The sequence below is a fragment of the Nannospalax galili genome, unplaced genomic scaffold (assembly GCF_000622305.1).
Source record: "Nannospalax galili isolate Female #2095 unplaced genomic scaffold, S.galili_v1.0 scaffold3077, whole genome shotgun sequence".
In the NCBI taxonomy this organism is placed as follows: Eukaryota; Metazoa; Chordata; class Mammalia; order Rodentia; family Spalacidae; genus Nannospalax; species Nannospalax galili.
In genome coordinates, this window is record NW_008340292.1 from 102468 (window position 1) to 126852 (window position 24385).

A 24385-nucleotide genomic window follows, 5' to 3' on the forward strand; every position below is an offset into this window, starting at 1 on the left:
CATTTTCTTTCTACTGTTTCCTCTCTCCCTCACCACCTCCAACGAACATCCTTCCTATTTTCCTCATAGCACTAAAACAAATAGCTAGTTTTCTAGAACATTCTTTTGCCCACGGGGAGATGGTTCAATGGCTCTTACCATGCAAGCATGAAGGCTTGAGTTAGGATTCCCAAAACTCACGTAGAGCAGGGGTACTTTCAGTGTTCTTAGAGCAAGAAAAGAGGTAGAGTCAGTAGGCCAGCAGAAACTCACCAGGCAGCCAGCCTGGGGTGGGCAAGAGTGAACGACAGACCCTTCCTCAATGAGGCTGAAGGTGAAGACTGCTGTCTGAGGTTGTCCTCTGACCTCCACAAGTATACCATGGCACGTGCAAGCCTTCACTCACACATGAATGTGAATACACATACATAATACACACATGCACACAAAGCTCTTATTTAAGTCCGCAAGAGTAACAAAAGCAAGCCCACATGCCCTGTGGGGCGGACCATCTGGGTCCTAGTCCTGAGTCTGTCGCTAAGTGCAACACAAATTCCTCCAGACCTCTGCATCTCCACATCTTCAAGTCAAAACAGGGTCTTAGGGAGGGACAGTCCCAAGTTCTGCCTCAATTCTCTGTCGGTCCACTGCCACAGGCTCTCTGCCAGGAAGCAACCCGGCCCTCTGGAAATGAAAACTGATTTCAGATTCTGTCTGATCCTGCTGAATGCAGACCTTTTCTCCCAGGGCTTTTCCACGCTCATTGCTTTTCACTCTCTACAGAAACTCTGACATTCAAAGAAACTCATGATCACTAAGACAGAGAGTAATGTTGGCATACCCACATTTCCAATGGTCCAGGATCTACTTTTCCACTGCCTTATTGTCTTAATCCATTTTTAGTTGCTATGACTGAGTACCCACAGGCTAGGTCATTCATAAAGAATAGATATTTCTAGAGACCACAGCTCTGGAGGCTGGGAAGTCCATGAGCATTTTTTACACATTACACGGCATATGGTATGAGCTTCCTTGTTGTCACATGATGGGGCAGAGGGCGGAGCAAGCCTTTGTCAGCTTAGGACTTTCTCTCTCTTCTTATAAAGCCACCTTTGGGACTCCACCTTTGGGTCACCTACCTCAGTGACCATATCTGTAGCGATTACCCCTGAAGACTTTACCTCCTGATATCGTTAGCCTATGTTGAGAGATGAATTTCAGCACGAGTTTTCAGAGGGCATTCAAACTATGTCACTGATCCTTTTCCTGTTCAATCTTGATTCAGACACAGGAGAGGAGATAACTTTGACTCTTACTAGCAGGATTGCTATCCAAGTACTCTGATGATGATAATTTAATGTACAGTCATTTCTATGCCAGATATTATACAGAGGAGGTAATTCATTTTCTTAGTCTACTCAAGAATATTTTGAAGGTAGGATTTATCAGACACATCTTTACAGAAGAGGAAGCAAAATCTCTTTTGGTCATACAATTTGTGAAAATTTGTGTCTTTACTGTCAGATTGGTATTTGAACCCAGGGCTCACTGACCTTTTCAAAGTCCTTGACATTAAGAACTGGTTCAGCTATTTTCCAACTTATATATGCGTACTAAAACCTTGGGATTAATTAAATATAGGTTCCTAGATCCAACTCAGGAGACATGGAATCACCCATGTGGGGTGGGGTCCATGACTCTACGTTATCAAACTCTTGCAGGTAAGTTGATGTTAGTCCCTTTGAGGATTAATATTCTGTATAATTAAATCAGTACATCTTCAGCTCCTGGACAGAGCAGGCCATCTTCTTCCATCTCAGTTTGCACACAGCGAATACCTCATCCCTGGGAAACCGGAACAGCTGATCGCCCAACAAACAGCACTCAGATCCATACTGTGAGTGGTGTACCCCTAAAATAATCAAAAAATGAATGACCACAGTCTCAGCGGAAGCTGAAAGCTGATTGTCATGGCTCCCCTGCAGCAAGACACACGAGGGAAACTTCAGGGGCTAACACAGAGGGACAGTTTTTCCTGCTGCCCCGGGGACCTGGACATAGCCCTGAAAAAAGTAATACCTCATCATGTCCCCATTTATGCTGTGTGTTCAGAGGATGCCTGTCAACGCAAAAAGAAATGGGTCACAGCTGGAGTAATTCCCCCTGTCATGATCATGCTTCCTGCCCGTCCACTGTCCTCAGACCAGATTCTCCATCTGGCCCTCCCCTCTGTAGGCTGGACCACTGGATGGTAGGAGCTGTACAAGGGATTCCAGTATCGGGAGATGACATGCTGTCCACACTCTTCCTCTGACCCATTTCTGATTCTCTTTGGAAGTCGGTCTCTCTTGAGATCTGAAAAATAGCTGTGAAGCTGGGAGCACTCCACGTCTTTACTGTGTATCTCACCAGGCTGACTGCATGCTTACAGACAGGACTCTGCTACACAAACAGAGCTCAGATCCACTCATCCCTCCTACGTGGCCCAGTTCAGAGCCCAGCAGGGCACCTGCTTTGGGGACCTGTCTCGTACAGAGTTTTTGAAATGTGGGGGATCATCACACACATAAGCATAATCATGACAGTCCTAACACCAGCTACAAAGAAGTGGGGACTTCATCAGACCACAAGATTAGGAGGCATGGCTCAGTTTTAAGGCTATAGAAGTCCCCTAAGAAAGTGACACTTGGGCTGAGGTTGGAAGGTTGAGTCTGAGATAGCCAGGTGAAGAAATAGGCATTCTAAGACAAGGGGGCAAAATGGACAGGCATCTTTACAAAGCCCAGCACAACAGCTAATCACGACTTGCTTCCCTTTCCCCTCTTGCTCACCTTCTAATGTATTTCCTGGTTTTCTTCCGATGTCATTAGAATACATTGGTTTGCTGTTGGTGGGATTCAACAGACATCACTGATGGGTTAGAAAAGTGAGCCCCCAGTTGGTTCAGGCGCTGGAGAGAATTTTCTTTTTGTCATCTAACCATGCCCTGACATAAACATTTACACTTTGGGTGAGTACAGAGCTGTAGGAAACCACTTAAGACGTTGCAAATCTATCCAAGGTGTGGTTCCCCACCTTGCATAAACTTCCAAGCTTTCTTGGGTTCCTGATAGACCCTGAGGTCTTCAGATGGGTCCGGCAGCCACGGGTGACCCGCTTCCTCTTGCAGATTTGGTAAAGCGCTTGCAAGGCATTTTCCCAGGAGGAGAAACAAACGGCAGCTTTCCAGAAGGATCTGAGCTCTTTTCGCGTTGCTCACTTTGATTTGTGCTACATTAAAATAAGCCCTCTTTGTCAGCTTCCAAGGCGAGTCTCAGGACTCTTCGAAATGTCTCCACAAAGACATTTTCAGTGCTAATCAACGGGCGCCATGGATCTAACGCTCCGGTATGGGCGTACAGACTTTGCAGTTATTTATTTACCGGGAGGGAAACAGAACAGCGGTTCCATTTACCACTCCTAAATTTATGGTGAGTCCTTCTGCGCAGTGTAAAATTGTTCGTCATCTTCTACAGCTCTCAGAAATAAGCGTTCCAAATTCATTCTCCGACTGTACAAAGATGTGCTGATTCCACTCCTCACGATTTTGCGAGAGAGAATGGGAAACAGGAGATCTATGTGGGAGGAAATGAATCTTGGGAAGAAAACAGAAACCGGGGGCCTTTGCAGAGCCTAGGAAATCGCGGTTGCGTAGGTGCCACCTGGCATGCCCCACTTAAAACCGATGAGGTCAGAACCTGCAGACATGGGGGGAGGGGAGAGGGAGGTGGTCAGGTGGTCACCATGGGGAAGGCCAGGAGGATGAGCTTTCTTTGAAGGATGGGTACGTCCAATGGTCAGCCCAATCGGCCTACCGGTCCTTCAACCCCATTCACCACACAGCAATTCGAAACATCTTCACTCTTCAGTCAAAACACTGAAAAATGGCCAAGCATTGGCTAGAGAAAGGGGATCTTGTAACTCCAGCAATCTTAAAGCTCCTCCAACTTTTTTTCCAGTGGAGAAAGATTCCTGGAAATAAACAGGAAATTAAACACTGGTTGCTGGCCCTAGTCTTTTTATTACTCTAGTTGGAGGTGTGCTTGCTAACTGTGCAAATCATCTCTGTACTCGCATTTTGTCACTTTTTCCAAGCAGTTGTAAGTCACCCACAAAAGGAATATTTACACTACAGAAATGGGCAATCACAGCAAATCAGGAATAGCTTTTTTTATTATTTTTTTCAGAAAGCCAATTTACCAGGGCACTGCTTTCTAATATCCATGTGGTTCCCCAGTCCCAACACTCTGGGTGCATATGTATCTATTGGTCCTTTAATTCATATTTATTGAGTCCTTACCATGCATGAACTCTCTGAGAGGGGCTCAGAATTCAGTGTTCTTTGCCCTTAAGGAGCATGCACATCATCCAATTCAAGCTCCACATTTTTTATGATATATAATTATCCATTCATTTTCAATTAAAAAACCTGATATCTGGGCATGTAAAGCTGCCCATCAGAACTTCTGATCCACTTAAAGAAATAATACAGTGACAGTGAACTTGTCCTGTCCTCCAAAGCAAAGTATTTTATATGACAGGGTAGAGGAAGAGACCTTCAATGTCTATTTTCTGTTTTTATTGCCTACTGTCCAAAGAAGTCATAGATGCAAAGCTGGGGTAGGTCTCCCACCCCCATGTTAGATGTAAGAAATCCGTATGAAACCCTGGGGAATTAGCAGACCAAAAGTTACACACTTAGGAAGTGGGATGGTACGCATATGGACTCCCCCAAATGATACCATACACATCCAGGTTCTCTCTAAAGAGGAGAATAAATACCACCTTGGTTACCACAACTATTATTTTTTTCTTATTTTTTTTATTTTATGTGCATGAGTGTATTGCCTGCATGCATGTAAGTGTACCCATGTCATGCAATGCCCATGGAGATCAGAAGGGTGTCAGATCCCCTGGAACTGGAGCTACAGATGGTTGTTAACCACCATGTGGGTGATGGAAATTGAACCCGGGTCCTCTGAGAGAGCAGTCTTAACCACTGAGCCATCTCTCCAGCCCCAACCACAACATATAGGAGTCACTAATTGCCAGGGACTCGAACCCGTGACCCCCGGCGAGGTGAGGATTGGGGATGAGTAAGCACGCTGTTCGCCAGCCCACGCCACCCCCATTACCCGGGGACACTCAGACGCAACGGGGAGCCTAGTCAAGCTGGGACTCATTTATTGCAAGTGTTCCAAAGCTTATAAAGGCACCTGGAACTCCCCCATACCCCCTTGAGGGTGTATCTTAAGGATGGTCACGCGCTGATCATGCACTCCTCAGGAGTGCGGTACTTCTGACTTTCAAAGCAAGCCAGGCCGCGACCCCAGTAACTTCCTTTCGGACCTATGCAAGGTGGGGCTTTTAGGTTCCCACAACTAATGCCAATTACCACCCTGGACTTAGCTCTCAAGGAAAAAGTACCCATGTTAACTTTGTGGGTGCTTTACCCCTTTGCCCTCCATATGTTCTCCAGGGTGAGTGGGGAGAGACTGGAAGACTAGGAGGTTGGAGAGCCAAGATTCTGCCAATGCTCCACGGTGTTTACGACTATACGCAGATGAAGATTCCATCAACCCCAATGATCCAGCAATCAACTTTTCCAGCATTAGACCCATCACGAGACCCAAGGCAGAGACAGGGCCCAGCTGCTGGAGGTGGAGGCTCCCCACCCCATCCTCACAGTAAACCACTCTTCCTAGCAAAACAAAATGTTCCCACTTATAATTATTTATTTATTTTTTAAAAAGCCCCACGAGGCATTCAAGTTGCACTGAAGCCAGTTGCGTTCGAAAACTCCAGAAACGATAACAAATGTTTTTCTTTCATTTCACTTTATTTTCCAAAGCATATGGATGGGCCAGCTTAATGCATCGTTGGTTGTTTATGTGAGAGCAGCTGTCTTCGCCCTGATAATGCTGTACCATGGCTCTGCTGCGGCCTGCCAAACCACAGGGTATGGAAATCGTCTTGCAGATTGAGAAGAAGCAAAATAAATAAATAAATAGAGCCCCCACTTCAAGCCAGATTCCAACTGTGAACTTGTGCAAGGATGGGAGGGTAGCAGCCTATAAATAGTCTTAAAATTCTGTATTGTTCCAACCAGGATACACTGTCATTTGTCTGGTTAATCACAACTAGTACGTGACCTTTACAAAGGTACAATTTAGTTTTTATTGCCAAGTGCAACCTCGTGTTTTCTTCTTTTAATTACTCAACTATGATTCAGTAGTCAGCCACAAGAGCACAGTTTGGAAACATGATTCTCTATAGGTTTTAGAAACGTTTCATGTATTTATTTGTTCTGACCATGAAAAAAAAAGTAACTGCTCATGACAGGGATAACCAGCCGAAAACACACATCTTGGCCTGGTGTCCTAGGATTACCCCTAGCTTTTATTATTAACGTCACTTGGCCAAGTCCAGCCCCTGCGTCCTACATAGAGAACAGTGTGCAAAACAGAGGCTCTAACCACAGAGAAAAGTTCCCCTTATATAAGCAGGGAGGAGAGTCTTGTAAGAATAGACGAATGCTGTACTCTATAGGATGCTACCCTCCCATCCTTGCCCCAAGTTCTACCTGCTGGAAGTTTTCTTTGCTGTAACAAATCCTACTGTAAACACCTGGCAGGGGATTCAGAAGAAGCAGAACTGACAGAGGCCCCTCCACGCAGTATCTGTGCTGTATCTTATTTAATCCCCATCCAACCACAAGGAAGGGAGACACAATAGTGCCCACTTCACAGAGACAGGAACTGAGCCTTATAATGGAGAAGTAAGTGGCCCAGGGTTGTTGTGGGTTAAATTGTCTCCCTCCAAATTGTAAATTGAAGTCCTAATCCCCAATGCTCATGAACTTGACCTTATATTTGGGAATAGGGTTTTACAGAGGTAATAAAGATGCTAGTTAAAATAAGATCGTCTACTGGGAGAGAGCAAGCCCTTAATCTAACATGACTGGTGGCCCTATATAACAGAAAAAGAACAGGCATCAGGCATCATGGAGCCATGGCTCTCAAGTGAAGACATTGGCATGTACAGAAAGAGGTGAAGTGAGGTAAGACACTGTCACAGCAGGGGCAGTGAGAGTCCGGAGGGTTCTTTCCCCATCTCTGGGACAGCCGAGGAGTGATGACCAACGGTAGAAACCAGTACAAATCTGTGGACAAGATTCTCCTGTAGTGCCTTCAGACAGACTGTGGCCCTGCTAAAACTGCAATTTTGGATTTCTGGGCTCTAGAGCTGTGACAGATAAAATCCTGCTTGCTTTCCAGCCATCTAGAATATGGTAATTTGTTGCAACTCTCTAGGAGGCCAACTCAAGAGTGCATAAGGCTTGGACACTTCCACTGACTGGATGACACTGACTCAGGGTAAAGAAGAGAAGTTCTCTGTGCAGGAAGGAGTTCCAGTGCCAAGAACTCTAGCGGGAAAGCACGCAAGAGGGAAGCTCGGGGAGCAACCTCCGTAGCTCTGTGCAACGCTCGGGTAGCAGAAGTTGTCCCCATGCTCACATTCTAACCAATGCTGAGAAGCCAGAGAGCAGTTAGCCTCGATCTCTGCCATAGCAACCTTAGGGTTCAGTCCACCATGGATCACATGGTACTACTTGTGGGAAAGGATTTTTACCCTGTGGAGAGACTAGAGAATCTTCAACGGGGAGCTAACCTCGGCATTGACTTTGAAGGTTGAGCAGGGGAGCTGGAGAGTACCTAGAGTATGCTTGGGACACAACTGCATGGGAGGAATTCCTTGCTTTTGAGAGGTGCACACATATCTTCCATGGATGGTAATCATGGCAGTCGGAGACATTAGCTTTATGGTACCTGTTATCAGCGATTGTTGAGCACTTTCTACACACTATCCCAACAGTCAAATGTGATGAACTCCAGCAATCCTGGCAAGACCTTTACAAAAGTATTCTGAAGAAATTGACAAAATCCAATGAGGTTTTGTCACTTCTGATGTATGGATGAGGTGCTCAAGAATGGACATGGAGTCAGGTGTCAAGGAGAAAATGAGAACTTGGATGGAAGGCTTCGGTGTAGGCAGGAGCTGGAGACATGGTCTTAGAATAGATGTTTACAACAATTCGTTTGAGGAGATGGCTCAGTGAATAAAAGAGCTTACTGCCCACACATAAGAACCTAAATTCAAATCTCCAGCATCCATGCTAAAAGAAATGACCATGCATAGATCTGTAGTCTTAAACTACAGGAGGAACACTGGAACTGGATAGCCACAAGCTTAGCTCCAGATTCAGTGACAGAATGATGGAGCAGGATGCCAACATACTACATAAGTGTGTAAAGATGCATACACATACACACACACACACACACACACACTCACACCACTTACACACCAAAAGTAAAAGGGAGTATTTGGTGCGTATGTGGGGTTAGGTCAAATGGTAGGAAGAGCTGGTGATGGAGGGACAGCCACAAGGAACTTGGTATATGCTCTGCAGAGATGAGAGGGCACTAAGGGGAAAGAGTGTGGCAGTAGAAGCCATGTGTTGGCAGGATTTTGGAAGGAAGGCCTCACACAGCAGTGTGGGTAGTTTTCTGGAACTCTGGTGACCTGTTGCAGATTGTACAAAGAGGACAGACAGGCAGGAAGGCAGGCAGGCAGGCAGGCCAGGTGTCTGAACTCCTTCTGGATGATTACAGTAGGAGATGGAAAAGCCAATCATTTCCAGGCTCATCCCCAGCTTTCTCAGGCTGACTCCACAGTATGGAATCACCAGAACAATTTGAGTTCTAAAAGTTGACTGTTATTTAGCCAGAACTGGGGCTCCCAAGCCTTGATATGTCTTGATGCATCTATTTGTCCTCCTCTAAAGGAAGGTAAGACCTTCTATGCACCATCATTGGTCATTCATGTGACGCATTCCATTGGGTCATTTGGCAAAGCAATACTAAAAGAAGAGGCTGCAGCCTGGTCTGAGGTCTTTTTCAAGTGGCAGGTTTAGGGAACTAAGGATCGTTTTGTCTATATCAGAAATTCTTTGCAGATCTTTTAAGAGCGATTGAGTTTAAAAGGGCATCGGGGTTCATAGAAGTCTTAATATTGACTTAGCAGATAAGGTATATTCCTTATTTGAAGAATCTGTAGAAAGATTGTTTGAAATTTTGATTTCCTTTTGGGTCTAAAACCAAACCAAACTCTTGGGAACAGTTAAGTCTCCATGCTTCTCAGCAAGATTATGGTTTTCATGCCTGGGACTCTGTTATGCTTTTTACATAATTTATGAACATTTGTATGTTATCAATCCTGCTGACATCAAGGAGTTATCAGCCTCAGGTGACGCATAAGAAAGTACAGCCCCAAGAATCTATTTGTCCATGGTCAATTAGCTGACGACGGACAGAGAACAGGCCTTGAATATATATCTCTTGGCTCTAACCCTTGTCTTTTTACCCACTGTGTTACCTTTCCCAAAGATTGGAAGATTGATCAGATCTTTTATTTTTTAGATGATGAAAGAATGGACCTGTGGTCTGACAGTTTACTGACTTAGAGAGGGAGAGAATGTTCAAAATATCCTGCTCTCCACAGAAACAGGAGGATCCTTAGGGCTCACCAACCAGCCTAGCTAACTTAGTGAGACCAGGTCCCAATGAGAGATCCTTACTCACAAAAAGAATGTGAGTGGCACATGAGGTTGACCTCTGGCCTTCATATGCATGTGCACACACACACACACGCACACACACACACACTCATGCATGCACGTATGCACACACAAGCTCCCTCCAGCACACATATGAACATGCACATATACACATGTGTACATGCACACACATCCTGATTACTGTTATCAGGATCCCTGTTATCTTACAGATTCATCCTCCAGTTTTTATATTGCAAACACACAGCACACATACACACGACTAAGGCCATAACAGAATCCTTACTCTTCAAAAGGGACACAGAAGCAGTTTGCAGCGAAACTGGGCTATCCTTCAACCTTCTTGCCTAGAAGCTGTGGTAGGTAAAAATCCTGGACATGTGCTTCCTGCAACACCACAGGCACCTCTCAGTCTATGCAGAAATTTCTTTGACAAATATGACATACATGTTCATTACTGGCAAGCTGACTTGACTTTAAATTCAGTAGTGGAAATTCTACTCTCGCTATATCTACAGCAACTTTGTTTGCAAACTAAACAGTCCTTTTGCAAGTTGTCCAAATATAAATTCCAATTTTTATTTCATGTTTGTGCATTTCATATAGAACATCCCAATCAGTCTTAATCATCTTTATATCCCTTCCCCAAGTGGCATGCTCCCTTAGCCCCAACCCCTCACTGGAATTCATACATTCTGTCATTTGTCTTAAGGCCTATTGTGTCACGTTAGTGTCTCCAGAGGTCTAGTCAGCCTGTCTGGAGTCTCTCACTTTAGGAAGATCAGCTCTTCCTCACCCAGCAGTAATCAGTTGCCAATATTTCTTCAGCTAAGATTGGGGTCAGCCATCCATTTCCCCATTTCTATGTTGTGGTTTTGTTTGTTTGAGTTTGTGTGGTGTCAGCATGCACAGGACCCATGCAAACTCAAACAGATAAATTCCAATTTTTTATAACTATCACCTTGACTGTAGGCTGAGGACCAACTCACCTGCTTTAGATACTGACCATTTCTTATCCCCTCTCCTCCTTGGAAGCATGTCTGGCTCAAAGCTGACCAACCCCGAAATATTATGAGGTGCTAATGATGTAAATCTCTGGTGTTTAACATAAATGTTTTGGAAGAAATTGTCACCTCTAGTGTTGGGAAGTTGGCTCAGTGGGTAAAATGCTTGCTGTGCGGGTGTGAGGACATGAGTTCAGATGCCCAGAAACACTTAAAGCTGAACATGGTAGTGTGAGTCTATGATCCCAGTGCTTCTTTGGTGAGCTGGAAGTAGAGAGGAGTGAACTCAGGAAGCTGTGGCCACCTAGCCGGGTGTATTGTAACAGAAGTGAGATCCTGTCTCAAACAAGGTGGAAAGAGGGGACCAACACCTGAGTTTGTCTTCTGACCTCCACACAGGGATCATGGCAGATGTGTGTCCCATTCACACACACACACACACACACATACACACACACACGTCCCCTCTAGTTAGGTGCACAAAAGCTAAGACCTGGAGTTTTCATTTTCTCTGAAATACTGGACTAAGTAGTTTATAGAAGCAGAAGAATCTGGCGGTAACTGTCAGGTGCTGGAGGGTCGGGTAGGAGAACTAGGAGACGTCACAAAAATACAAGGTTACTTAGCGTCTATTTCCATCAGTGCTCTCTACTTCCCAGTGTCTCTTAGACATCTTGTGGCTAGAGAGGTCTAGATGAAGCTAGAAATGATGAAGAGACTCCTTCCTTCACCCACGAAGAGTGCGGGATTCTAAGTAGGGGAGGAAATGATAGTGAACAGATAACCAAAGTCATCTTGACTGTAGGTTTCCAATATTCGGAGCAGAGTGTCAAGCTAGGTATCCTTTCCTAATTAGAATCCTCACTGCATACTTAAACTACACCCGGAGAGAAGCAAGGAATTCATGCAAGTATCATCCACAGAAAGGTCAACTCTTTTCATGATAAAGATGCTCATCAAGTTAGATATAAAGGGAATCATATAAGCATAATAAACAGCTTATGTGACAGACTCAAACTCATGTCATACACATAGAGCTTTTCTTCTAAAATCAGCATCAAGACAAGGATCCCCTGCTTCTATTCACTGTGACACTAGAAGTCTTAGCCATAGTGCTTAGGAAAGAAAAGGAAATAAAATATAAATAATAAAAGAATAAATAAAATTGCCTCTATATGGAGATAACGAAATCTTTTTCAGTGTATATTTTTGTTAAGTTTTGTGCATTTCGTACAAAACATCTTAGTCACCTTTATACCCCCTCTCCCATCCACACTCCCCTAATCCCCCACCAACTGGATTTCATGCTCTGTCATATATGTTAAGGTGTATCGAGTCAAGCTTGCGTACCCAGATGTCCCTGAGAGACAACGTGATCTTATATGTTGAAAACCCTTAGACCTGATTGACACACAGCCGGGAGTGAATCCAGAGAAGCTGCAAGGTGCAAAATCAAGGTGTGAAAAATGGCAGCATTTTTGCAAACTATCAATGAGTTGGCCAGAAAAAAATTAATCCTATTCTAGTCATAAAAGCTTAAAGAAAACTTAGCAATCAATTTAACCAAAGAAGAGAAATTTCTGAACTCTGAAAACTATAAAACATCCAGGAGAGTAAGTAAAGAATATGCAAACTAATGGAAAGGTGATCTTTGTTAATGGATCAGAAGAATTATATTGTTACACACACACACACACACACACACACACACACACATGTACACTGGAATACTGGAATACTTAGAAAATCATGTCACCCTCAATAGCATAGATTATGTTAAGTAAGACAAGCAAGGTACAGAAAGACAAATACTATACAAAGTAAACTCACAGAAGTAGAAGAATCTGGCGGTGACTGTCAGGTGCTGGAGGGTGGGGTAGGAGAACTAGGAGACGTCACAAAAATTCAAGGTTTCAGTTATTCAAGATGAATAATGTTTGGTGTGGTGACTCCAGTTAATAATACTGTCTTAGTCATTGGGAGATGGCTCAGTAAGTGCTTGCCATGCAAACACAAGGACCTGAATTAGATCCCCAGAACCCAAAACAAAAATTCAGATATAGTGATGTATGCTTTTAACCCCATCACTGGGCAGTGGGTTCCTGGGACTCACTAGGCAGCTAGCCCTGATGAATCAATGAGCACTGGGTCAATGAGGAAAGCCTGCCTCAAAAAAACAAAGTTAGTGGTGCCTGAAGACCCACACCTGAGGTTAATCTCTGACCATGACATATATGCACATTACACATGTACCCATACACACATGAGCACACACACATATACACCTATACACACAAAATTAATAACGTAGTAGACATTTATTAAGAGAGTAGATCTTATTCTCAACAAAGACACACACACATTGATAACCATGTGAGCTGATGGGTACGTTTTGTTATTTGTTTATCAGCTTGATTCTAGCAATCATCTCAGAAAGTAAATAAATATCAAAAATTACATTGTGCATCATAAAAGCATACAATTTTTGTATGTTGGTTAAACCTCAGTAAAGCTGGAAAGATAACAACAAACAATGTTTGCCACCTCTCTACAGTTCTGCCGTTTCTGACTCCAGGCGGAGGCAGTTGCAGGCTGGAGGAGCTAGCTTCTGGCTGGGAGCAGAAAGTCATGGTCTTCCTTAAGGCAACACAGACTGTGCCCAGGATGGATGGACCTCCAGTTTCATCACATTGATAACTAATTTCCTAGTAACATTGTTATCACAAAGTCAATATGTAAAATGCATGAAAGGTTAGCTCTTATAGAATTCTGGGATGAAAAGACAAAGACCAATCAGACCCACTAAAAAAATGATCTGAAATGGTGAAATTTAGTTCTTAGTTTTCCCAATTTTTCTGCCTTTGTAATCACTGTAGTGCTTAAAACTTGGAGTTAAAAGAGCAATTCTACAGTATTTCCTTCTGGAAATTTACAAGATTCTCTAAGTGTTTCTGTAAAGAAAGAATAAGGTTATTATGAGAAATAAATAAATATATAATATAATAAACAATGTGCCCTCTCCTTAGAAAGTACACAATAGTTTAAATGTCCTTGTTCTTTATATTGTTGTGTTATGCTGACAGTGCTGGTGATTCTGCTGGTGGTGGTGACGGTGGTGATGATTATAGTGATAGTGGTGATAGTGACTACTGTGGTGGTAGTGATGATGGTGATGACGGTGGTGGTGATGATGGTATTGATGATGGTGGTGATGATGATGGTGATGATGGTGGTGGTGGTGATGATGGTGGTGATAGTGATGGTGATGATGATGGTGGTGGTGATGATGGTGGTGATGGTGATGATGGTGATAGGATGATGATGATGGTGGTGGTGGTGATGGTGATGATGGTGGTGATAGTGATGGTGATGGTGGTGGCGATAGTGGTGGGGATGATGATGATGGTGATGAGGGTGGTGATGCTGATGGTGTTGACAGTGATGGTGGTGATGCTAATGATGATGGTGATGCTGGTGGTGATGATGATGGTGATGATGGTGGTGATAGTGATGATGGTTATGGTGGTGGTTGTGGTGATAATGAAGGTAGTGATGATGATGGTAGGTGGTGGTAATGACAGTAATGACAAGGGTGGCTTTGATGGTGACAGAAGTAGCAATAATAGTGATGGCAGTGATATAATAGCTGGTGAAAGTGATGACAATGATGGTGGCAGTGCCTTTAGTGGTGATGGTGATGGTGGAGGAGGTGGTGATGGAGAACGTTGCCATTGTGATCTCCTTAGAACTAAGACATCTCCCCATTTACTGACTCTGATTTAGAGTCTACCCTTCCATCATGACCTATGTCTCTCTATCTCCTACCAGCATACTTCTCTTGGTGTCTTCAAATAATTGCCTACCTGGCATGTCTGTCCTAACATGTCCCTTTCTCCTTCTTCTTCCCAGTCTAACCCTTCAGCCACAGTCCAACCTCACCTGCCCCACTAAATTCAAAGGCTGCACTCAAAGTTCCATATCTCTACCAAGTACAACCATGTTTTCTGATTCTCTTTTGCATTCACTGTGTGGTCTAACATCTCTTATTTACCTTCATTGTCCTCTGCTATTGTTACCATATTCAAGAATCCCTCATTCGTACTGGCCTCTGTAAACTATTTCTGTATGATCCTTCCTTGGAATCAACCTTAAATTGGCTAAATGCCTTCTCTACTTGAAGGGTGTCCAGCTCAGGGGCCTGATGCGTTTCCTGGAAGCTCTCCATTCTGGTTCCACCATCCTGTAGACTGGCTCAGCCCACCTGAACAAGCCTGACACCAGGTGTCAGTAACTCTGTACACCTTTTACTTTGTGCTTCCTCCTGCTGAACAAACAGCTGAACCAGGCTGAAGAACCCAGTTTCTCCAGCACCTGAAAGTTTTCCTTCCCATTTTCCACATTTTTCCATTTTCCTTGGCCATAGATCTGTCCCTATGTCATGACCTAACACTAACACACATTCTTAACTCTATATGTCAGTTGCTCATTCACACAGGGAAGGTCAGATGAGGATGAAATGAGGCAATATACTTAAACACTGAAGCTAACACCCACCATATAGCAAATGCTTGGTAAACATTACCCATAGTAATTTCTCCCTGGTTTAAATATATAAAGTATAATCCAATAATATCTTACAACAATCCTTCTCCAGTTTTACAAGATGCTGAAGAAGAAGGCGTCTCCAGACAGGTAACTTTAGGACAAAGTGACTGCAGACAGGTGCCTTCAGAGCAGGTGACTCCAGTGGAAGTTAAGCCACCTAGGAAGATCCTGAGACCTATCAGATAAGCAGAGGTCCAGCAAAGGTATAGTACATGGAGATGAGATCTGGAAAAATAAGAGAATAAGGTTCCGCTTAAATTACCTTTACCTAGAATTATCCACAATGGATACAGCACGAGGTCTATTTTTATACTGATGTTAGAGGTCAAAGCTGGTGGAGATTTTGAATGCTTTTTTTCTCCTTCTCAAATTACTTGGGACTCCAAGTAGCAGAGATGACCTGTTGGTTTGCTGACTGGCTATTTTCGGCAAAGTCATGAGACACAGATTTTCTCTCCTCAGGATGGAGTAAGGTGATGCTCTGTCAACCACCTGGCCAATTTTGTTGCTGCTGACAGTTGGTCCTAATAACGCGGTCAGCAAAGTCAGGCAGGGGCTCCAAGATGATCCTTTGGCTCCGGGGTTTTCCATGCAGGCTGTCTCCATTGATCAGATATAATCGAATAATGGCTGAAACTGTACTTCTCGATGGACCCAATAGGCCATTTCTTTATGACATGATCAAATTGGCCATAGTGCATTCAATTTGTTTTAATGGCCAACACAGATGCAATTAAGCGGATTGACTGTGCAGCGATCCAAATTGTCCATTAAGAAGGTGACCAGAGTAACTGGCCCAAATGCATGTCCCCCATGTACTTTTTTTAGGATGTCTAGACTTGGTAGCATCTTTAATTTTCTTACAACGCCAGTTAACTAGTTCTGTTTGATGTTGATGAGGCTGCTTTCTGGAATGAAACAAAGCAAGTATGGCAAATAGAAAAAGGGTTTTAGGATGATCCTGGACCTTCTGATTTGAATGAGGTTATAGGAAGTCAGTACTTCGTTGGAGCTCTGAAGATTTATAAGGCTTTGAGAAATTAAATGTATTGGTACAGATAGCTTCTAATACTCATTTTATGAGGAGGGATTTATCTTTCCACATCAGCAACCCCCAAAGTTGTGCTCTATCTCCATCATATGTTCCTGCATCTGAACAATTGACAATTGACTTCATCTCTTCCTATTCTGAAAATTCCACCTTGGAAGGATGACGACTCTTGTAGGAATTTTGAAAATGAAAACATGTTCATTATATTATTGAATCCACTTGGTGTCTGAAGATCAGTGCATTGTGAGTTACATGCCTCTAATTCTTTTGTACCAGTTACCAGAGTGACTCTAAACCACAAGAGTCACTGGTGGCTGCTGGTTGAGCAGTGGTAGAAGAGGATTGCTGAGCTGTATTCGACTGCCAGGTTTGCATGGGGAGGACTAGTTACTGTTAATGAAAACAGGTAAAGTCGGAAACCCATCTGAACTGTCACATGAAGCCTGTCTCAAGTTTCTTTTTCCAACTCAATGAGCTCTTTTTCTTTATCTGTTATCGGTAATCACTGGGCAAAATCAGCAAAGAAAGGCATTCAAACAGTATTTAGCAAATATACAATGCATCCAACTTCTTTCCATGCTGTATAATCTTCCCAGGACTATCCAAAACTAACAGACCTTAGGTGAAGATGATGCTTTTTGATGTTCAAAACATACTGTCACTGTGAACCCATATCATTCGTTAGGATTTCTTGTGAGGGGGTGGCTAACTCCATTCAAGTGCATGTTGAGTAACTTGTCAAAGGTGTTTGTTTACCAGTGGCGAATAGATTCCCCAGCTGGGAAGCTGCAAGAAAAGCAAAGACTTGTGGTCCCCCGGACTATCTGCGCCTGAGAATCTCCCTGTCTTGAAGGAAGACAGTCCATAACGGCAATTCTATCCTCGGTGTCTCAAGTCTCCTGAAGTCAAGCAGTTTTCTTAGAGGCAATAGTACAGTATCGTGGCTGAAGGAGGAACACCCTGATGTGAATGTAGGCTATGCCATTCATTGGCCGTGGCTGAGCTTCTCACGTTCTGTCGATATAAACTAAAGGTAATAACTGTACTGGGGATGGGTAGCACCATCTTATCTCTTGTCTGGGACTGTAGATTCTCCTGTTTACCAGAATGTACTATGTAGGGCACTATGAGTAAATAACATTCCGAAAACATTTGTTAAATGAGTAAGGAACAAACAAGAATGCAAGTGCCTTACACAGATGCACAACGAACCTTCCTACTTTGCAGTAATGGCATTAAACATGGACTGTATACAAAAAAAGGAATCTGTTTTTGCCTTACAACTAAAATACAATAAGTAATATTTCTGTCTTAAGGTGGCTAAATTTTTTAATCTATTTAAGATGCCTGGCATGGTATTAACTCTTGATGTTGCTCGATTATTATTATTGTTGTTGTTGTTGTTGATATCTTAAAGATTTGATTTGAAATGGTTCCAAGATTCAGATGCCTGCAGCAGAAGGGAAAGGCCATTAGTAAACCATCATCTGTACATGTTCTGTACAACGCAACGACTAGACTTCTGCTTCACAGAGAAAGATGAACAGCTCGTGGCCCTAAGTGAACACTCCTCAGTCTCTTCTACTACCCAGCTCCCCATGGTCCATTTACCAGGTTCCACTTCTCCCTGTTTATAACCTACAGCAAATTTAATAATACCTGTGAAATCTGAGCACCTCACCAACCCTCTTCTTTTCTTAAAGCGGCTCAATTAGCCAGATGATGAAGGTCTTTTAACATGAAAGAAAACACTAAAAAATATTGATTTTCTACAGAACCATAATATTAAATGTATCATTTTCAACTGAAGTGGGGACTAATTTAGAATAAATGCATAAATCTAAAACTGAGTGCAGTTACTTTAAAAAAAAGCCTAACAAAAATTATATATATATATTCATGCCGATCATTAAATTATCCATTTTAGATTTCCACTAATAAAATATAAGGACTTGTTACTATAGTAGGCAAGCCACTCTCATTATTAATTTGTTAGATAAATGGCTTCTATATCTTAAAACTTTAAATGAAATGGAATTCACTAATCCTAATTGCTTTTCCTTCTACCGGAATTTTTTCCCATTAGTTCAGCATGTTTTTCTCTCTCTTTTCCACTTGAAGAGAAGAGCCTTCTTCAACCTAAAGCCTTAGGGTATACTTCATGGGTTTATTAATTATCAGGTATTCATTCAGAGGGGTTAATTAAGCAATAACTTTCTGTTGACTGCAGTATACAAAGAATAAAAAGCTTGACTTCACCTGCTGATTAAGCACTACTGACCGTATCTTCATTTTCTTCCCTGCAGTGGGTTGGAGGAAATAAAAATCTTTGACCGTTTCTGGTGTTGACTTGCAAGACCACACAGACAAGCTAAGATCAGTTATTTAAAATCCAAAACCCCTTGAGATCACACAAAAGGAGAAGAGACTCCCTCTTTTTTTTTGGAGTGTCTCAAGGGAAATTGTATTCCCAGCATCCTCTCAAATCATTGCTGTTCTTTCTTTTTAGTCCACAGTTTAAACACATGTATGTTTTTCCTGTCAGTCACCTGCTCAAGACGCCTTCTTTTGCTGTCATCCCCAAAGAGTACAGCATGCTTCTGAGTAGCTGAGGAGGAGAATCATTGTCTCCCCCTTTCCACAGGGAGTTCGGTAGAAATGAAATGTCAATATGATGACCATACAAACCAGACAGGTACAGAGCTGATTCACAAGACAACCTCGGAGTTTGTGTTGATTCTTCCAGTGTCAAAATGTATTTACTCAGCTCCATGGTCAGTGGTTGCTGTTTTTCAAATCAAATTCTTTAAAGGGGGTGGGTTCTTTGAAAGTTGACCAACAGCTCATAGAACAAGAGAAGAAAGAGATGTATTCTCTAGAAGGGTTCATTTGAGATGGGATTAAAATAAAATGAATTTAAAGTCGGGGTCAGAGACGGTTCCTCAGAGCAGAGATAAAAATGAATACACAGGTAAAACTATTCAATAGATGTTTATGAGTCCAGGCTAAACCATTTGAAAATCAGGTCATAAGAGGAAACAAGAGGCCACATCTCTGGGCCCACAACCCCATCTTCTCCCACCCATCCATCTTCTAGAGTAACTCAAGGCCATCTCCTCCGCAAAATGATTCTAGAACAGACCAAAAGAAATTGTACCTTACCTGGGAAGATCACATTTCTTTCAAAACTACTAATGTCATCAAAACCAAGGGGAGTCTGAGCACCTGTCAAAGTCACCAGGAGACTGAGGAGACACAGTGACAAATGCTGTGTCCTGGAGGAGATCCTGGAATAGAAGGACATGGGGTTAAAAAAAATCTAAAGGAATTTGAATAAATTATGGACTTTAGTTAATAATAATGTATTGACGTTAGTCCATTGATTTGGACAAATGCATCATCCTAAGTAAGAGGTGAACAAAAGAAATTGCCTGCAAGGGGTTGGAACAAATGATATGAGAAGTCGGTAATATGTGCTCAATTTTCTCTAAATCTAGAACTTTTAAATGAAACAGATGCCTATAGAAAACGTGCATGTCTTGTTGACTGCATGCCTAGCTCCCCATGTCTTGCTGAAGTTAAAGGGGTAAATAGGGTAAATGAATTATGATGAGCATTTATTTGTGAGGATCAGTGTCTCCATATCCACCTCCTGGGACTGACCACATTCTACCCTGGAAACCATTTGGCCAGCCTGGGAATGCCTGTGATACTGGGGGACTAGGGCCACCCAAAGAATATGCCCACCTAGAGCCACGACAGGGATTTCATGAGTTCTTGGCTTCTAGAATCAATTGATAATCTTTCAAAGTCCTTGTTCTTTGACCACACCGCCCACTCCTAAGAGTCGAAGAGGCTGAGAAAAGGAAGCTTCACTCATTTATGTGTGGAAGCATTCTAGAATGGTTTACCGAGTGGTTGTGCTATGCCTGGTTCTGGATTTGGAGCAGGTGCCAGCCTTCAGAATAATTACAGTCTCCTGAACATCAGAGAGGTGGTACTACTGCAATGTACGACCACAATTCTGATTTAAAAGAAGACAGAGAATCGTCTGTAAAGTGCAGTTAGAGGATGGGCAATCCCCCATGAGCACCAACAGGAAGGATCTAGAAGGTTCCTGTTCTCATGTGAAGTTACAGTAGTTTACAGACCTGGGGTCCCTCACGTGAACCTGCAACCCTCTCTTTAGTTATCTTATCCCTGGCCCACTGGAAGAAAAGCAAACCCAAATTCAGCATTCTGGAGAACAAAGGAGACGCAGTTGTGACCCAAAGACTATAAATGTTTTTCTTAAGTAACCACAAGGGACAGGCTCTTTGGTGAGTGCACTTACCAGATGGCTGGGGCTGTCAGCTGCTTCCAATCAAATCTTGCACCACTGAGTTGGTGCATCCCACACACTCAGCAAGATTCTGCTGAGTAGGGGGAAAACTCCTTCATTTGCTCTGTACCTAGAAAGTGCGCTCTTGGGGTTTGGAGGGCAGAATCCAAACCAAGCAGAAAGTAGCAGAAGAAGAAAATGGGAAGCTGAAGACGGCACCCTGTCCCGGGCCATGTGTTTTGTTTTAAGTTTATGGTGTTGGGGGAAAGGAGAGGAGAGAAATTGGTTCTCCAAGTCCATGTGGGCAGAGAGAGGCAGGAAAGCGTGGGAGAGGAGATAGATTTGTGGGCCGGGTGAAGGGAATGGGGGGGCTCAGAAAAGAACGAGACCACGCAAGAAATTTGCACATAGTGCTAAAGGTCACTTTATTGTGATTAATATTATTTTTCAAATTATGATTTATTCATTTCAAGTATGGAGAAAAGCAAGAGTGCATTTATTCGTGTGTATATAAATATTAAACACATGGATTCGTTCACATGCAAGGATTTATTCATATATGCATGTATGTAAATATACACTGCATTCATAAAATGAAATCTTTGGAAAATATGCTTTACTGGAAATTCGAGAATCTGTTACCCATGCTCTAGTTCTCTTAAGGGTGAAATGGTTTCCTTATACAGAAACAACAGTTGGGAACCTGGGGAGATGGCTCAGCTCGTGAAGCACTTGCCAAGCAAGCAAGAGGACCTGAGTTCAGATTTATCACCCATGTAAAATTGTAGACAGGGCTGTCCAAAGTTGTAATCTCAGCTGTGGAGAAGCGGAGGCAGGAGGATCCCTGGGGCCTGCCGTGACCAGTGAGTTTCGCAGAATTGTTGAGCTCCAGGCTCCCTGAATGAGCTTGTCATGAAAAATAAGACAGAAAGATTGAAGAAGGCACATAATATCTATGACCTGGGGGCCAGAGAGATGGCTCAACAGTTAAGAGCACTGGTTGTTCTTCCAGAGGACCCTGGTTCAATTCCAGCACCCACATGGTGGCTAACAACTGTCTATAACTCCAGTACCAGGGGATCTGATGCTCTTTTCTAGTCTCTGTCAGCACTGCATGCAGGTGGTGTACATACACATATGCAGGCAAAACACTCATACACATAAATTTTTTAAAAAATATTAAAAAATCCTTTGATCTTTGGCCTCTACACAAGTGCATGCATATATGCATGTACACACACCAACATGCACACACACACACACATACATATGTTCATTCATGCATATAAAGCATCAGTTGGAACAACCTATTTTTCTCTAGGAATGGGAAGGAGCATCAGTAAGAAATAGAAGTTTCTGGAGTCTCGGTTGCATATGCTTCTGTTTGGTTTTTACAGCCTCCCCGCCCCCACCCTGTCCAAACCAGCCTCAGCAACATATAGGTCCTGAGCTTTACCTCTAATTCTGGACAGCGCACCAGGGCTGCATCTGCACAGCAGAAGAGAATCTAAGAGAAATGAGTGAGCAGTAGAAATCCCCACTGAACCTCGGGGGTGGTATTTTCAGCTTCCTGTTGATAACTCTGGGCACTAGGACAAGGCTTGCTGAGCTGGACACTCCAAATCGTGCAAAGGGTGTAATGGAAATGGAACTGCAAAAGGTGATTACGTTTCCTGCAGCCCTTTGGCATGAGTGTTGTGCATCTACCACTACTTTGGAGCCACCAGACTTGACACTACTTATGACATCAAGCCCAGCAGACAGATCTGCTCCTACAGGGCACTTAAGCTGAAGGGAAGGCCACATTCTAGGGTGGAACAAGTCTTTTCTAGCTGCCCTATTCTAAACCATTCTGGACAAGAGATGCATAAGGGGTCTGAGTGGAGGTCCATTCAAGGCTGTTTTTGTCTTATCTGCCTGCGTCCACACAAATCACACAAATGAAAACTGAAGCCTGGTAATTCTCCTACAAATGTAAATAAAATATGCCACTTAGATTCTGTACCTCCTGCCTTCGAGTGTGTCTCCCGAGTCCTCAGATTAAAGTCCGCCAAGATTCAATTTCCACATCCATAAAACATGTTGCAAAATGACAGCATATGCGGCAGTGGGAGGTTTAGAGAGGCACAACTTGCAAGACACCTGCTAGAACAGAGGTAAAGACAGAGCACAAGCTCTCCTTCCCTGTCTTCTTTCTAAGCTGCACAGCTTGGATCCCGTGATGCTCTTTTCTTGATGAAATGTAGTTTGGCAGCCTGTGAAACTGTTAATGCTTAGATTTGGATGATCTAAACATTGTGAGGGAGAAAATTAGATCGCATGCATCGAGGTAAAACCAAGCACTCAGGACTTATCTGGCAAAGAGAAACTTCATTTGGATAGGCACCCCTTATTTTTCATGTCCTTATTGTAAAAAAAATCACCACCAGAAAAGATTTCAGCCCTGGAGATACTGAAGTTGAATTCAACTGGAGTGCAAATCCTGATCAAACCTTCCAGAGAACAAGAGAAGATCAGGGCCAAGGGAGGGAGGAGGTGCTGGTTTCCTGGATTGGGGATTGAATGTTGCCTTCTAAGTCCAGTCCACTTCTCTTTGCCAGAAGTGACTGGAATTCATGTGTTTTTGCAGCCAATGGTTAATGGTTAGAAATCCATCCATAAAAACGTGGTCAGCAAGCTATAATTTTCCCTCTTGAAGATTGCTTCATTGTGCAAGATCTTGCTTTGCTTGTTTGTTTGTTTATTTTTTAAAATCCTGATGAGATACTAAAAATAACACAGGACTTACTGTTGACAAGGGTAGCTAAGTGTTTCTAAATCAGGATTTCAATGGATTTTTGCTGCCATTAAATGTGAACTCTCTCTGAGAAAGAAGAAGTGAGATTGAAAGGGCCAGGATGCGAATATGTTATCCTGTTTGTTTTGTTTGAATTCTTTCCGGAGTACTTTAAGCAAACCAAAGGCATTTTAAACACTGTAGAATCCTGGTGTGTCTTTACTATTCACAACTGGGTACCTAACCTCTACTGGAAGTTCCACAGTGTGTAATAGATGGTCAAGTGGGAAAATGCATTGGAAGCAGGGGAGGAGGACAGCATCATGGAATGATAGAATTAAGTGATGTCGTTTCTATTATTTTGTGTGTGTGTCTCTGTGTGTGTGTGTGTGTGTGTGTGTGTGTGTGTGTGTGTGTGTGTGTGTGCCAGAGAAAAACCTCAGGTGTCAACCTCAGGAAGGCCGTCCACCTCCTGGCCTGGAGCTCATCAATTAAGCTAGACTCATGGTCAGAAAGCCACAGGAATCTGCCTGTCTCCATCTCCTGTGCTGAAATTACAAGTGTGCCACCATATCCTGCATTTGTGCATGGGTTATGGCAAGGTGGAACTCAGATCCTCCTGCTTGCAGGGCAGGCAATTTATTGACTGAGCCCTCCTCCAGCCTCTCTAGCTATTCCTTTCTTCGACCTACCACACAAGACTCCATTTCCTAGAAATCGTACAAGCCAAACCAGAGAGGCTTGGATCCGGCAGGCTTTCCAGCTGCCTCTCCAGTGTCTCCCTCACTGTATTCTTAAACAAGCTGTCCGAGCACCTGCTCCCTTATTCTTTTAGAGTTTGTAAGTTGTAGGAGTGTTTCTGATCTTGCCTGACCCTGCAATCACCTGAGATGCTTACTAAACATACCTTCCTGTGGATCTCAATTTCGACTGTGCATTACATTCAACTAGGGAGCTTTTACAACTCTTGATG